Source organism: Mus musculus, chromosome 6, assembly GCF_000001635.26.
Source record: "Mus musculus strain C57BL/6J chromosome 6, GRCm38.p6 C57BL/6J".
NCBI classification, from domain to species: Eukaryota; Metazoa; Chordata; class Mammalia; order Rodentia; family Muridae; genus Mus; species Mus musculus.
In genome coordinates, this window is record NC_000072.6 from 63,962,528 (window position 1) to 63,975,428 (window position 12,901).

Genomic DNA, 12,901 nt, shown 5'->3' on the forward strand with positions numbered 1-12,901 from the left:
GATGGGAGAGGAGAAGGGGAGGAACTTGGGGGGAGTAAAAAAGAGAAAAATTATAATTAGTTACGTTATTTGAGAGAAAAGTCTATTTCTATAAAAGAGAAAAAAAAAGAGAGAAAACATTGAATCTATAATTTCAAGTGTCCTGCAAAATCAGCTGTAATTTCATCTTTGAAAAATGACATGGGTGGTACTTAGAAGTGTGTGAGGATTTAAAACTTTCTGTGATTGGTCTTTTTCAATAGACTCTGTGTCCAAATTGAATGAATGAATGAATGAATGAATGAACGAATGTGTACGAATCGTAATGACAATCCCAAGACTTGCTCTCTATTTCCCTTGTTTGTCAATGTGTGAGTGAAGACAGAATTAACAGGGAGACATGAAGGGGGAAAATGAAGGAGGCACAGGACCCTGGGTGCTCCTGCTCACTGGCAGCCTGAGAAGGTATTGTGCACTCACACACCCTTGCTTTGACCTCCTGGGCAGCTAACTACTTCCTCAGGTGCTTTTAGTTTTTGTGGAAATTAAATAGAGATAATTCAGTGTTTTGTTGGTGGGTTTTAACTCTTCTGCTCATGTGATAAAGCATTTACTCAATACCTACTCCTTAGGGGTTAGTGTTCTCAATGTTGTGAACCTATAAATACATGAAACTTCTAAATTTCTGTATAACTTACTAAAATAAAAAGAGTAAACAATCTGGTTTCTTAATTTATCTGAACCAAAATCATTATATTGATACATTGTATCCCAAGGTAGTCTACACCTTATTTTCTGAGTTTTATTCTAATGTAATTTTATAGCTTTTAGACAGTGTTTATAACAGACTTGAGCAGAGATTTTTTTATGTACTTTTGAATGCCAGTCTCAGACTCTAGAACAGGATTGAAAAACTTGTGATTAGAATTTACTATATTTAACCTGAATCTAACTTTATTAACTGTAGGCCAGGGAGTGACTTTTTGAAACTGCACTTTGCACTTGTGTGTGTATGTTGGGCAAAGGGAGCATCATCTATAAGTGAACTATAGGCTTAATGTCTACCCTTGTAGAAGACTAGCTAATGAGTGTAGGTGTCTGTAGGGTAATGTATAAGATGCAAGAAGTGTGCACATTCTAAAATATTACCTGTGGAGTAACATATTCATCAAATATTGTCTCTTTAAATGTGAATCTTGATCAAAAGCAATCTCACAATCATCCTGTGAATTTCATAGGTTTTGAAAAGAGAATGTGACTCCTTTTGAATTTCATATTAATAGATTAAACAGAAAATATCCAATATAGAAATCACTTGCGACACCGTGCTGATAAATTCATAGTGCTGAATTTCTTTGCAGTCCCGTGACTAGGGTGTGTGGGGAGGAAAGAGAAAGCATGAACAAGGTCACTCCTCATATTGTGAGCCATTAGCTGCCTGCTCCAGGCTCTGTCCTAACAGCAGGGCAGAAGGGAGGTGGGCCTGGCAGCAGCAGCAGAAAGGAAGGCAGATTTATTGCCTTCTCCAGAGGATCTTACTCCCTTCATGCTGTGCTGTTATAGGACAATTACCAAGTCCCTTAACCCTTTGCTACTTGTGTTCTTTGTGGTCTGGAAAAAGACATTTTGCTTTTTAAATTGTTTTGAATTTTTAAATGTTTAACTATGCATATCTTCTCACAGATTTTAAGCACTTGGTTCTAAAGACATGAATCAGAATCGGGAACTGGGTTTCACTAATGAGAGATTTTATGCTGGTTTTCTAAACGTGTGTATGGATAGTGTTTAAGTGACAATGCCAGCACTTGGCATATATTCTTTTTGTAAGTGTTCAGCAGGCATGTTACCTGAATAACAAATTAAATATTGAGAAAGGATTGGAGTCGCGATATGCAGCACAGGCAGGCAGTGGAGAGCTTCCAGATCCTTCAGCCATACACTAATCTAACTCCAGCTCAGATGTCCTTGCCCTTTGCCTCTGTGCATGTGCGCATGCGTGTGTGCCAGTGTGTGTGTGTGTGCCTGTGTGTATGTGTGTGCCTGTGTGCGTGTGTTCTCAAAGAAATTGTCTAAGGAACACCACTATCAGCTTCCAAAATGCACAGAAAACAATGGCAATCCTACACTGAATCATTTAGTATATGTGGTCAATTAGGTATATTTGTCAATATGTCAAAGCAGCAAATGTGAAGAATTGTATGCATTTAGAGTTTTTAAACAGGGTGTTTGTATTTTGGGTGTAAACTAGTCTCAGGCTACAGCACAAAAAGGGACAGTTCTGCTCTCGTGGTTTTTGCTTGGACAAATGGCATCATCAATTTATGTCTCAGTAAGAAACAGAAGAAGGACTCATTATTTCCAGTGCCACAATCCCATGGTGGTCAGTTCTCTATACTCCTAACAGCCACAAGCTTCAGGCTTCTTGGCACCAGGCCATACATGGCCTTTCTGAACACACACACTGTTTATGGGAAGCTTCTGAATGAACAAAACCTTCATTTCCTCCCGCAGAAGTTAAACACTTCCACACCTCTTAGAGAAAGCAAGACAACAAAGAATCTAAATAAGGACCTGCATGTTTAGCCTGAGGAGGAGATTTAATAGACACTATGAATATCTTTGGACATTGAAATTCTGTCAAGAGAAATATCAATGAGGTGATTTTGCCCATCTACAAGAGCGGAAATACAATTATAAACAGTTTCTCAAGGCATACTTTTATTTGCATTGCTGAACAAGTGTTCTTAGAAGTTGTAGTTGCCCAGGAGTTGAGCTATGCATTGTGGCAGCTACTGTGCTTGCTAACTGGGAGTCAAGTTTCATTGGGGAAGAGCTGTGCAGATGTAAGTGTTATGTGATTTTTTTTAATGAAAAGCATCGAAGGAATGATTAAAGATGACTTCTCTGTACTGGTATGTTTGGTTTAGTACAAAGTTGTTTTAAGACAATGTTTTAAAATGTCATCTCTATTATAGGTTATTGAAATTGGGGATCATGTTAAACTGTACCCCTAAGTGCAATAACCTATCTATAGATTCTCCATAGCACAAACACAACATACAATGGATACAATGAGGGTAAAAGAAAAAAATTGGATAGGAGTATCTCTTTAAAACTGCCAATATGCCTTGGTTGTGCATATCCACTATGCACATCTCCCCTGAAAGGCATCTAGAGGTGTGTGAGCATGCAGACTTTTGTGAATTAGGAAGAGCTCACGTCGGAGATGTGGTGAGACCCAGCAGGTGTTTTTGCATGGCCTTTGCACAGAAGCCATTGCAGTGGGATCTGTTCCATCTGCTTGGATATTTGTCTTACATTCATAGATACTATGCTCCTTTTCCCACTTTGACATCCTTTAAATGGGGATCTCTTTGATCTGAACCACGGGCTTCTGGCTTTCTCAGAAGTTTTGCATTGTGTTATACGATGTGCATAGCTTCTGAATCTCTACCTTTTTAAAAGATTTTTTTTATTTTTTGAGAATTTCATACACATATAGACTTATTTTAATCATATTCACCTCTTCCAATTCTCCCCAGAACCTTTCTACTCTGTCTTCATCTTAAAAAATAAAATAACCCACTGAGTCCAATTAGATGTCCTTGTAGTTACTAGGAAATTTCTTCTCTTCTCTTTTAAATACAGAAAAAAAAATTATACAGCATTTTTTGATCAAGATTTCCTCTTCACCAATTCTTCTAAATTCTAACTCCTAATTTCAGTCTCTCCCTCTCCCCCTCGCCCTCTCCCTCTCCCTCTTCCTCTCCCTCTCCCTCTCCCTCTCCCTCTCTCTCTCTTCTCCTCTGGCTCTCTCTCCACACAGGCAAGCAAAAACAAACTACAATTTAAAAATAAATAACCTGAGAAACATACACATACAAAACCTGTAAAACCAGCAAATTGGAAGCTATAACATATAAGCAAATGACTAGCAAGATTAAAAGAAGTAAACAAAGCAAAAACAAACAAAACAAACAAACAAAAACAAGTTGTCCAAACAGAGCAATCAAAAGCCTTTTGGTGTGTGTGTGTGTGTGTGTGTGTTTGTGAAGCTCTTTATACTTGAACGTCTGATATTTCTTTTCAGTGCAGATTTTTTTGAGATCTTCATAGGAACCTATATAAGTTTGCATTCAAAATAAAACCACAGATCATGACCAGAAGAATTGCCTTCAGGATATCTGTAGTTTGCCTCTGGGCAACTTTGATTTCATGCGGTGTTTTAGAGATGTGGACTCAGTTTTCCTATAGGTTTAAATCAAAGGTCCTGTGTACCTGAGAGAGCACCTCAATGGACATTGGATAGTGTACTGCTACAGATGTTTCTGTCAAGTTCCTGATTCCTTAAACCCACCAGGCCTTAGGATTCCACATTATTAGTGAAAATATGAAGACACGCAGTTTTTGCCCTAAGGTATCCCCTATCTTTACTACAAAAATTAAATTTTTATTCAATATTTAAAGGATATTTATAATTTCTGCAGCTTCACTGAACAGGTGCATAATACAAGTTAGCATGTGAGATCACTGTATAGGCAAAAATGCAAACTTGTTCATTACTGCTTCTAGCCTGATACCAAAACCAAATGGGGTTCAATACCAGCTCTCTGTTGTCAACAGCCCAAGAGCTGCATGTGTAGAACACTCTGCAGGGCTACTCCTGGTAGATGAAGATAGGAAATGACCTCAAAGGAAAGGAATATCAAAGAGCAAAACTAAGAGGTGACCTGACTTATCAAATATTGTGTATATCCAAATGAAAAGGAAAATACGGTTTACAATAAGGAACTCAAGACTTGGGAGCAGTTGAAAAAAACAAAACTCTTAAAGAAAACTTACAAAAATCCTGATACAGAGAAGACAACAGTATGTTCAAACTGAAAAGTGTGGTTGGCCTTGTTTGTCCATATTTTCTTGAAGTACAACCCCTGGAATTGCTAGAGCTTTCATTGCTGTTGCCCAATCTTAGCAGTGACTTTGACAAAGAAAAGGAAAGGCTAGTTAGGAATTAGGGGACAAAATCTAGAAAGATTATATATGATTAATATGATTCAGTGTCTAATTCACCAAGATTAGGCAAGCTAGAAATGGGTGGCATGCAAAAGTAACAGAAGGGAATAGAAAGCCTGTTTCCTATAACATATGATACCAGGTACCTGGAGCAATTGTACACTTTAAATAACTGAAGAAGGGATGCATATTTTAACCATATCTCCATAAATACCATGTAAAGTGTGTAAACACCCCAAGCAAAGCCAGATGGAGTGATAAATATTTATTTTTAGTCTGTAATTGCTAGCTTTAGAAATATCAGGTAATTCTGAGCATTCACGTTTTATTTTTTAGACCTTCAATGCTCAGTATATAGTGTAAAGTGAGGTGTGCCCTTATACTAGAAGAAGTTCCTGAACTCTAGATAAATGCATATCATGTTCAAGAAGTCCCTCTACCCTAGCTAAATGCACAGGCTCATCCTTTCCTAGAGCACATTGGTGGATATCATTTCAGAGTTAGGTATGTGGGTCTTTTATAGGTGGGTTCTGAATGAAGTACCACATGCTTCTTGGATGCCAAGACCTTGCATACTTACTCTTTGAGGGGAGGGCAGTATGCTGATATGCTGAAGATGGCAGAGTCTCAGTTTAGAAATGAATGAGTACTGACCCAGAGCACAGGCAGGAGTCACCAAGAAGAATTGTATTTTTTCCTTATAGGTGTTTACCATTGACTTTCTTCTTTTTCCACATGAAAAACTCAGAGACAAGAGTCCTTACGACCCTTTCAGAACTAAAGATTGGGGGAAGTTTGTTGTTGTTGTTGTTGTTGTTGTTGTTGTTGTTGTTGCTATGGTCAGACAGTATCATGCGGGATCAACAGATGACCAAGCATGGGATGTGATGTCATCTGTTGGGGAAATGTAATACATCAGCCCTCTGGCACTAATTCATTCACTCTTCTACATAGGCACTTAGTAGTTTTGAGTGACCGACTAAACAAATGAATCTCAAAATATTCTTTCCTGAAAAATTATCTCACTATTAACTAAAGTTCCATCCTTCACTACAGCCATAGATTTAAGGTACATGTGTCAGGGAATGATTGCTAGACAACTCCTTACATGGAACAGCGATATGCACCTACTTACTAAGTTTTATCATGGCTTGCTCTAGTTGTTAATGGCCTAGTTGACCATCATTGGGAAGAGAGGCCCCTTGGTCTTGCAAACTTTATATGGCTCAGTATGGGGAAACACCAGGGCCAAGAAGTGGGGAGGGGAGGGTCTGGGGGACTTTTGGGATAGCATTTGAAATGTAAATGAAGAAAATACCTAGTTAAAAAAGGGAGGCACTACAAGGCTCATAAATACCTACAGCTTTAAATCGTAAGTTTTCTCTCCTATACTCCAGGTCTTATAAACAGAGCCTAAGATTTTCTGACTAAGTAGCATTGACTTCTACAGATAAAACAAAACAACAAACAAACAAACAAACAAACAAAGCGTCTTAGATATCATGTGCTTTGTTAGCATAGAAGTTGCAGACTAACCCTGGCTTTACATAGTCTAAGTTTTTGTTCCTATGTCTCAACAGTGCTTAACCAACTCCTTTGAATATTGACTCTGGATGAACTGACTACAATTTCCAGTGACATTTTTATATAAAACTATAGAACTAACCTAAGTAAATATCATAGTTTAGTGTTAAAGCAGTGACATGTAGTCTGTGTATCACAATGCTGATGAGTAAGGAATTGTTTCTAAAGTAATCGATTAAGGAAGAAGATTGTGATAACCTGGAAGGGAAGATACTTCAGCATGAAATGAGAGTTTTGTCCAATTGGCTTCTACTGAGTATTTGAAGAGTTTTAGAAATATCTCCTTACCTTCTTTCTGTATTTTTGACTTCTTAAGGAGGGCATTGGGTTTCTTATCTTTTATTATCTTTTCTATTGGCATTGCCTAGGAAACAAATTCTCTGCCTTTCTTGTCTTGATGCATATTTATCTTTGAGAATTCTAATGCACTACTTTGTCTTCCATGGATATCATTCACACAGTATAGTGCTGAGAAGAATTGGCATTGCATGACAGTAAAAGAAGAGAGCAATGGTCCAGATGCTGTGGCCAGAGAGTGCTCACAAGGCAATGAATCTCCACTGAAACTGATCTATCCCAAGACAAGCCTCAATGGAAGACAGGCTCAGGGGCTCCTACTCATCACTGCTGACCTATTTATTCCTGACACATTCGGAGAGAAGGAAAGTCATTGTCTTCAGTTGTATACCCACTGGTGACCCCACCAGGCTCCAGTACATAGTCCCGATAAATGGTCACACAGATAGATGGCCCTAGTTAAGCCAATTGGGTCATGAACCAAAACCAAAAGTCATGAAACTTTGAAAGAGATTGAAAGTTATTTGTAGGGATAGTTGATATGGAAGAAAAGAGATGAGAGAAGGTAGAAAATGCATAAATGCATGGATGAAATTACCAATGTACAGATGACTTAAAAAAAATAAAAAGCCTTGGAAATAAAAGTGAGGCAAATCAAAATCAAAGGATTGGTGGTAATATTATGGACAGAGCATAATATGTATTTGGATATGGATCATGAATGAGAGGGAGGCTTTTGGAATAAGCCTCAGATTCAGGCTTTGATTTCTGGAGCTGTTGACAAAATGGAGAGAAGCATAGAACACTTTCTAAGAGCTGGAGGGAAGCAGTGGTATCCTGATTCACAACCAATCTGTTTGAGGATGTGCAGCAGGTGACCATAGGCTGCTGCGTATGTTAGTTTAGATCATAGGTGGGTGTTGGACAGACAAATAAGGTATTCATATTACAGACTCAACTGTAAGTGTCTACTAAGGGAATAGCTGTGATGATGTAGGCTTTGAGAGGAGTGAAAACCCAATTGTGGTATTGTCAAGCCCAGGGATGTAAAGGAGGGTGTCTTGAGGGAGAAGGAAAATGGAATCAAAAGTGAATGAAACTAAACATCATTTAAAGCAGTCTCTAGTTAAAGTGGGCAAAAATCATTGGCCTGTACTGGCCTAGAAGCCTTGCATATTTCATTGCATGCTATCCTGTCTGTTGAAGTGAAATTTTGTTTCCCAGTGACCTCAGATCCTCTGTACCTGGCATTCTTAACAGATGGAAAAGCTAGGCTTCATGTTTAAAACTGTATATTATATGCCCTCCTTAGATTTAGGGCTGGCTATACTATGCTTGAGACCCAGAACAAATGAAAATCATGGGCTTCCCAACTCAAAGAACAAGAAACTGACACCAATAAAAACTTATGCTATCCTTTCCTCCATGGCCTCACCCTCTATTGTCATGTTTTAGATTTTTCAGTTTGGACTAGCAATATGGCTCTCTTGGTAAAAAGTTGCTAGTTGCAAAAACCTGAGTTCAATTCTGAAACCCACAGTGGGAGGTGAGAATCACACCTGTGAGTTGTCCTCTGACTTCTGTATGTGTGCCACAGAGCATGCATCCAGGTGTACATCACATCCACCCTCACCCACAAATACCAAACTACACAATTCAATTCTATCTTGTTTAAAGAATAAAATATAAGCCTGGAGGTGGCGGCCATCACATTTAGTCCCAACACTCAGGGAGCTCAAGGGCCATCCGGGCTACAGAATGAGTACAGGAGAGTCAGGGCTACAACAGTGAAATCTTGTCTCAACAAAACAAAACAACAAAAAAATTAAAATAGTAATATCCTTATCCAACTTCTCGTCCTGAAATATCAGTTTTAAGTGTGAGAATAAGAATTGTGGCCTCTTGTGGAGAATACCCAAGTTACACTGCTCAGACTTCACAGCCTCTACACACAAAGTTAATTTTACCACAACACCAGACTCACTGTTACAGAGGGTGTTTTCCCTGCCGTGCCTGGAGCATGTGCCTTCTTGTATGACCCTCTGCCTGAGCTTAGTTAGGAATGGGGAGATGCAAAAGGAGCCACATGAACTTTCTCTCATGTTGGTGTCACATTGGTCAGCTAATAGGTTGACTAATAGATTTTTTTTAAAGCATAAATGAGATATGGTATGTTGTTCTATCATGATGGCACCTGCCTGTAGTCACAGCACTTGGAGAGCAGAGGCATGAGGATCACACATTCAAGGCTAGCCTGGATTACAGAGGAAAGCTGCTCTTCTTCCTTTACCATAAAACCATTAGGACAAGGATCCTCAGTCACTTGTCTCTTAGATGGCTTTTTAAATGTGATTTTTGAGATTAATAATATAATTACATCGTTACTTTGCCCTTCCCTTTCTGCCCTTCAACCTCTCCCATTCTAAGGAATGCTGAGAGAAGAAGAATAGTCTTCCCCTGGGGGGGGGGGGCAATTTTTATTAGATAATTTCGTTATTTACATTTCAAATGTTTTATCCCCTTTCCTGGTTTCCCCTCCGAAAAACCCCCTCCCCCACCCCCACCCCCGTCCTCCTGCTCACTAACCCACCCAGTCTTGCTTCTTGGCCCTGGAATTCCCCTGCACAGAGTCTTCACAGGACCAAGAACCTCTCCTCCCACTGATGACCAACTAGGCCATCCTCTGCTACACACGCACCTGGAGCCATGAGTCCCACCATGTGTAACCTTCGGTTAACAACACATTTTTTATCCTACACCAAAGGGTTATATTGCTTTGTATTTGCAGTTGAAATGAATTTTGGTTCAAATAGTGAGCCTCTCAATGAGGATGTAGCCCTGCTTATTCAGCACAGATGAAGGGCTTTGACCTCACTCTTCACTTTCTGTCTACAGCCTCACCCTGTGACCCTGCAAATGGTACACAAGAGTGACCAATGGTCCTGGTACATTGTCATATTTGCTTGGGTTCATGCTGCACTGGGCTTCAGACTTCAGTTTTAAACTCAGGTTCAAACAAAAAATCACTACAATTTCAAGACAGCAGCAACATAGCATTAAAGCTAGATAAGGGCTATTCTGAATTTGAGTCACATTCAACTGTGCATCTGTGAAACTGGCCTTGGCTTCAACCTTCTGTCATGTGCCTTCTTCCTACAGCACAGTGCCTCACCTCTGAATGGCCAATGTCAACAGTTTGAAAAGGCAGTGGAATTATAAAGACAAGCGATGGCATCATGGGGCAGAGGGGAGTGGCTCCTCTTTACGCCTCAGTTGTACACTTTGCATTCTATTTAGCTGTAAAGAAAGCTACAATATCAGTAAGAATGAACTACTTCTCAAGTGTCACACAACCCTCTACTATATGGCATTTTTGTAGACCTGGTGACAGAAAGATGTGAACATGAGTGGGTCATTTTATGTCACCTCTGTATTACCTTTTGCATGGCTTGTTCTTCTGTTAGCTGGTTGGCCACAGAGGGGAAAGCACTGTGGATCTGCTACGACTCCTTGTGTTGGGGGAGATATGTGTGCGCCGGTACAGGGAGGTGAAGAAGCAAGTGCTCTTTCCTTGGTTATTAGGATTCATCCCTGGTATGTTTCTTTTCTATGAGGTATTGTTTTGAAATAGACAAAAGCTCCGGCAGTGCCATTACCTGACTGCTCTGCTCTTGTCTTTGTCATATAATAGCTTTTCATTCACTGAGATGCCGAGGAATGAAAGGGAGAAGGTTTATTAAGACTAGATGTGGCTTTTATAAGTCCCTCAGGATTTTGTTGCGCGATCTTTAATACTTTTTGCATATTCAGGTCATATTTGTAAAATCTTTGAAATTATGTATTTCAATTCCCTTATTAAATCAATTGTTTCAAATATACTATCAGACTACAAAGTAGACATATTCCCATCCACTGTTTCAGAAGCTATATAGTTACATTTTGGAAAGGTGAAGCCAAGCTCATTATGCATATCTTTAAATCATGTTATGATTTACTTCTTCTTTGTGTATACAAATGTGGCATGCATGCATTTGTTGCTATGCATACCTGTGCATACATTTGTTGCTGTGCATATCTGTGCATGTGTGTGTGGCAGGTGGAGAACAATGCTGAGATTTTTACTCAGTAGCTCTGCACATTACTTTTTAATAAAGAGTCTCACTGAACCTGAATTCACCCTTTTGCCTAGATTGGTAGTAAGCCTCCACAATCTGTTTGTCTCTGTCCCCTGCATTGGGATTTTCATACTGGGGCCACAACAATCTGCTTTTATTTGGCTCTGGGGATCTGCATCCAGGTCCTCTTGTCCATCACTCACTTCACTGGCTGAACCATCTCCCCAGCACTAACTTCCCTTTTTATTTTGTTAAAGGTTTATCCTTTAATATTACAAATTTCTTGGTCCCTAATTTTTCTTGACCTCTTTTATAATGATTATAAACACAGAAGCATGCATGCTGACACACGTTTGTACATTTTGCATAGCGACTTTTCTGGAAATGTTGCATGAAAAGAATAGTGAGACTGTAGGGCATGAGTGCACATGATGGTTGCAGTCTCATCAGTAATGAGGCAGAACCAGAATATTGCCTTACTATTAGTCTCCATTATAAGTTCTCAGTGAGCTGTGCTTCGAAACAAAAATTAAAAATAGGAGCAAACATACCAAGTGGCAAATCCAAAATTTCCTTCATTCTAAGATTTTTAAAAACATAATAATTGTCTTCTGAAATCAATATATGTGTTAGGTGTTTGCATAAATTTAAAAGAGCATATTGCTTGGAAAGATTTTATGAATTTATAATGTGAACTACATGCAGTGGCCTCTTAAAATTGAGGATTTTCAGCACTAGATAAGATCAAGTCTGGGCTTCCGTGAGCCAAGGATGTCATATTTTCACATATTACAAGACAGGCTTTATTCTTATTACCACCTCAACAATCAGAGAACTGAGCCTTACACAGAATACTAAAGATAATGACCCTGTGAAGATGAGTGTAGACTAGATTTCCATTGTGTTCAAAAACCATTCCTCTAGTGTGCTTTGGCACAAAGATTGATTGGCCATTATTTGCTCCAGTAGGAATTGTACTATGTAATGACTTGGCAAAAATATCTTAATGGTACCATCTGTTTGTGCCATTTATTTGTTTTCTTTTCCTTACTACTGGCAAAGCCTGTGTCTATAAAATATACCTGGCAAACTGTGTTTCTTTCTCGACTAGTTTTCTGATCACCACCTACAGTGGAGGAGAATGAAATAGCTCGAGGAGATAGATGATTGCATGTCTACTAGACAAATTACTACAGAATCAATGAGACTGCCTCTGTAAAATATTGACTGACAGGTTTTTCTGAGTGTCTAATTCTGCATCCAGTCCATTTCCTAGTGATTTCTGGACCATCTCTAGAACGTAGGAATCCCTCAAAGCATACCAGGATTAGTGTATTACAATGAAGTAAATATTTTCAATCCCCTGGGTATTATTTGCTTATATTGTAGGTATGATGCCCACTCATCATAACCTTTGTATCTCTAGGTGCTCTTAGAAAGGGATTTAGGAGAAACAGCCAGGCTTTCCCCCACGAACCTCAATAATCTACTTTGTCAAAGACTGTCATATTAGCCCAGAAACTTAGGATACCCAAGATATAAGATACAATTTGCAAAACACATGAAACTCAAGAAGAATGAAGACCAAAGTGTGGATACTTTGCCCCTTCTTAGAATTGGGAACAAAACTCCCATGGAAGGAGTTACAGAGACAAAGTTTGGAGCTGAGATGAAAGGATGGACCATTTAGAGACTGTCATACCTGTGGATCCATCCCATAATCAGCCTCTAAAACCATTGCACACACTAGCAAGATTTTGCTGAAAGGACCCTGATATAGCTGTCTCTTGTGAGGCTATTCTTGAGCCTAGCAAACACATAAGTGGATGCTCACAGTCAGCTATTGGATGGATCACAGGGTCCCCTATGGAGGAGCTAGAGAAAGTACCCAAGGAGCTAAAGGGGTCTGCACC

General features: G+C 39.2%; 1 protein-coding gene across 2 annotated transcripts in view; it reads left to right on the forward strand.

Annotated features, from left to right (window-relative positions):
- Grid2 (glutamate receptor, ionotropic, delta 2) overlaps positions 1 to 12,901 on the forward strand; it is a 1,448,316-nt gene that overhangs the window by 706,522 nt on the left and 728,893 nt on the right. The window lies entirely within an intron of this gene.